At 45.1% G+C, this 4,024-nt stretch overlaps 1 long non-coding RNA gene across 1 annotated transcript; it reads right to left on the bottom strand.

Annotated features, from left to right (window-relative positions):
- Nucleotides 1–558: 558 nt before the first annotated feature.
- On the bottom strand, nt 559–2,673 carry LOC114219217 (uncharacterized). The gene is made up of 3 exons (XR_003611340.2): nt 2,538–2,673; nt 2,248–2,327; nt 559–1,630 (listed from the first exon to the last, which is right to left on the bottom strand). It is a non-coding gene; the product is annotated as an uncharacterized LOC114219217 (long non-coding RNA).
- Between the last annotated feature and the right edge of the window lie 1,351 nt (nt 2,674–4,024).

Here is a 4,024-nt window from a genome sequence, read left to right as displayed (position 1 = left end):
ATCAAGTATTTATTAAGGACCTATTGGAAACTGTATTCATTTCCTAGGGCTGCTGTACCACAGACTGGGAGGCGTTAACATCAGAAATGTATTGTCTCACAGTTCTGGAGACTAGAAATCTGAAATCAAGGTGTCTGTAGGGGTGGTTCCTTCTGGAAGCTCAGAGAGAATCTGTTCCATGTTCCTCTTCTAGCTTCTGGTGGTGTTCCTGCCATCTTTTATATTCCTTGGCTTGTGGCAGCATCTCTCCGATCTTACTTGGCATTCTGCTTTTGTCTGTCTCTGTCCATATTTTCTCTTTGCATAAGGATACCTACCAGTCATATCGTATTAGGACCTACCCTAATGACCTCATCTTAACTTGATCATCTGCACAGACCCTCTTTCCAAATAAAATCACATTCACAGGAACTGGGGATCAGGATTTCGATGTCTTTGCGGAAAACACAATTCAACCCGTGTTTTGAGGCTTACAAGGCCACAGCATCCTTTTTTTTTTTTTTTTTAAGATTTTATTTGAGAGAGAGAGAAAGCAGGAGAAAGTGAGAAAGAGTATGAGCCTGGGGGGCGGGGGGAGGGGGAGGAGATGGAGAGGGAGACTCCCTGCTGGGCTGGAAGCCAGATGCGGGGTTTGATCCTAGGACCCTGGGATCATGACCTGAGCCAAAGGCAGACACTTAACCAACTGAGACACCCAGGTGCCCCAAGGCCACAGCATCCTTATACTCAGCCTTAAAGGAGTGGGAAGAAGCCAAGGAAGGAAAATAGGAAGAGGGAAATATAGGAGAGGGGAAGAGAAGAGAAAGGACTACAAAAGAGAGAAAAGTTGGAGGAGGGAGGCAGGACCAAGTACATAACTTGTGGGGCCCAGTGCAAAATGACAATGTGGGATTCCTTGCTAAAAAATTAAGAATTTCAAAATGGTGACAGCAGAGCATTAAGCCAAGCACAAGGCCCTTCTTTAGCATGAGGCCTGTGTGACTCCTCTATGGGGAAAATGGTACTAATGGGTGTACTGTGAGTCCATCTAAGGTGTCTTTGTTTGGTTTTTTCACTACTTTTCTGTGTTCCTTGCAAGTCACCTATGAAGCAATTCATTCTTTCTACAGCAGGTGCATTCTTGGGTTACGACCCTTCTAAGATCCAATCTCTCAAGGAGAAAATAGTTTAGGAAGATGGTGGCTATCCAAAAGGGAAAATCTTGGGGATCCTGGGTGGATTGGTTGGTTGAGCACCCGACACTTGATTTCGGCTCAGGTCATGATCTCGGGATCCTGGGATGGAGCCCCCCTCAGATGCTTGCTCAGTGGTGAGTCTGCTTTAGGATTCCCTCCCTCTGGCTGCAGGAGCCATGTGCCCGCAGTCTCTCTCAAATAAATAAATAAATATTTAAAACAAACACAAAAGGGAATTTTTTTTTTTCTCCCTAGCCCCACGTAATGTCTGAGTAACTTCCTCAGAATACCCAAGAATCACTTGTGCTTTCAGTTGTTTGGATCCTTGATTAGGATTTGTAACTTGGCATGGAAGTTTCTCTGCTCACCAGCTTGACACTTCCTTAGACAGTTTTCCAGCTGCTCCCTGCTTAACCAGGTCACTGTGGTCAAAAAGTCACCTTCTGCCTCGTCCCCTGTATCAAAGCAAGTTCAAGAAAACACACAGGTTCCTGACCACCGGATTTGGTCCCAAACATCCTCAGCTTGGCATCTAACCTCCTCTCTCCCAGGCTACCCTACTATGTTCATAGAACACCATCTCCTATGTTCTCTGAGGTTACCCTCCCCTTTTCAGTCAAGACAGTCTCCAGAGCCACTTTACACTATCATTCCTAGTCCAAGCCCTTGCCCAGGCTAGTCCTACCCCTGAACCCCACGGTGTGAACTTTTCAAGGGCAGGGGCTGAATTATATTCATCTTTGAATCTCCAGTATCCAGGAAGGTGCACACGTATAAAACACGACATGCTTTCCACAAATGCTTATGGAATAAAGTTGATGAACTGACACAAGGGACTTCCAAAGCATTTACAATTTTTTTTAAGATTTTTTATTTATTTTTATTTGACACAGAGCCAGAGATAGTGAGAGAGAGAGCATAAGCAGGGGGAGCGACAGGCAGGCAGAGGGAGAGGGAGAAGCAGGCTTCCCGCTGAGCAGGGATCATGACCTGAGCTGAAGGCAGCCGCTTAACCGACTGAGCCACCCAGGCGCCCCAGCATTTACAATTTTAAAGATACAAAATCACGTACCTGGATGCAGACTTGTTTCTTTTCCGCTTCTTACTGAACGCGTCTTCCAGACGGTTTCCTGACTCCTAGGACGAACGTTTCTGTGGGCAAGAACATGTTCCTCTTTAATTTTTTGTCATAATACTTGTTTTCAAACTAGGCACCTAGGAGGCATTCAAAGCTCCCTGAGTCCTGAAGCCTTCTTTCTAGAAGGTAAAATTCACAGGGAAAAAAAGGAAACTTCGGGGGAAATCCTCCCTTCCCTAAAACCTGCATTTAACATACATGTAAACAGAATAATCTTGTGAAACCTTTTTTAGATGCACAAGTAAGTTCTCTGTGATCACATTCTGGTCTTTACATTTCTAGGTTCACTAGTTCTGCAGCAGGGCATCTCGGACAGCGCCCCAACTCCGCTTTCCATTCAGTTAGCATTTGCCGCGTTTTCTCCCTCCGCCCTTTAGGCTTCGGAATACGACCCGCCCACTTCCGTCAGGGGCGTCCTCAGCGCAGGCGCAACTCCAGACGCCACTCTACAACCCCTCGTTCTAGTGCTGATGTACGCGCATGTGCAAAAAGGGGCGGGCGGGTCAATAGCGCGGGAGAATGTAGGCCCGCCGAACTCGCGCGACTGTCTCCGCCCACCTAAATAGGAGGGCGGAGCCGACTGCCCGCTCCAGGTTCAGGCAGCGCACGCGCATTTGAGTACAGGAACGTGGCGAGGGAATGAGGGCGAGCTTTTACGCATGCTCTTTTAAATGAGGCCTGAAGCTTTTCACGTCAGCTTCGTCTGCGGCCTCCTTTCCGTCTTAACCCTCCTCTGACGTTTAAAGGGCCAGAGCCTTTTTCCGCCCAATTGATTTTTAAAAAGTTAAGCATTTATGGAGAGCCTTAGTATGTGCGGGGCCCAACTTATATTGCCTCCTCTGTGCATTTTCCAGTTTTTCCTTTTGTAGAAATTACGTTAGTATTTATATTTTTCATAAATTTCTTCCCTTGCCCCAAGTGTACTGTTCCCTTGGAGGCAATTCTCTGAAATGAGAGTCAATGTGATGTTCTAGGTCTTCCTAGGTTAAGGGGTCTGAAATTGAATCCTCGCTCGGCCACTTCCTTGGTCTTCTACTCTGGATAGGTTATCTAATTTCTGTGAACCTGAGGTTGCTGACTCTTTAAAATGAGCATAAGGATTCCTACCTACCTCAAAGGATTGTTATGAAAAGTACTTAAAAATAAAAGTATGGGGGCGCCTGGGTGGCTCAGTGGGTTAAGCATCTGCCTTCGGCTCAGGTCATGATCTCAGGGTCCTTGCTCAGCGGAGAGTCTGCTTCTCCCTCTCCCGCTGCCATTCCCCCTGCTTGTGTTCTCTCTCTCTCTCTCTGTCAAATAAATAAATAAAAATTTAAAAGTAATAAAAAAATTAAAAAATGTAAAGTACCAAGTACTATGCCTCACACCAGCTATATGTTAAATAAATAAATGGTAGTCATTAAGTGGAATTAATTCAGTCAGAAAATAGTTTTATAGTTTCTGTAACATAAGTCCAGATGGTTTTTCAAGAGGATTTACCTAATTGCCTGGATGGCTAGCAGTATATAATGGTGCCTCTTTCCCCACAGTGCTGCCAATATCACAGACCATCATTTTTACACATTTTTCCTAGTCTAGACAGTATGTAATGGTATGGCAGTGTTATTTTAACTTTCATTTCTTTAATTGCTAGTGAGGCTGTGCATTTTTCTTGGGGATGATTTATTAGCTGTGTTTGTTTGCCAAACAACTATTTTCAAACCCTGTAATT

The sequence above is a fragment of the Eumetopias jubatus genome, unplaced genomic scaffold (assembly GCF_037043125.1).
Source record: "Eumetopias jubatus isolate StellerSeaLion01/CBP00866 unplaced genomic scaffold, mEumJub1_p1.0 scaffold_16, whole genome shotgun sequence".
NCBI lineage: Eukaryota > Metazoa > Chordata > Mammalia > Carnivora > Otariidae > Eumetopias > Eumetopias jubatus.
This window is presented reverse-complemented; position numbering and strand designations above follow the sequence as displayed.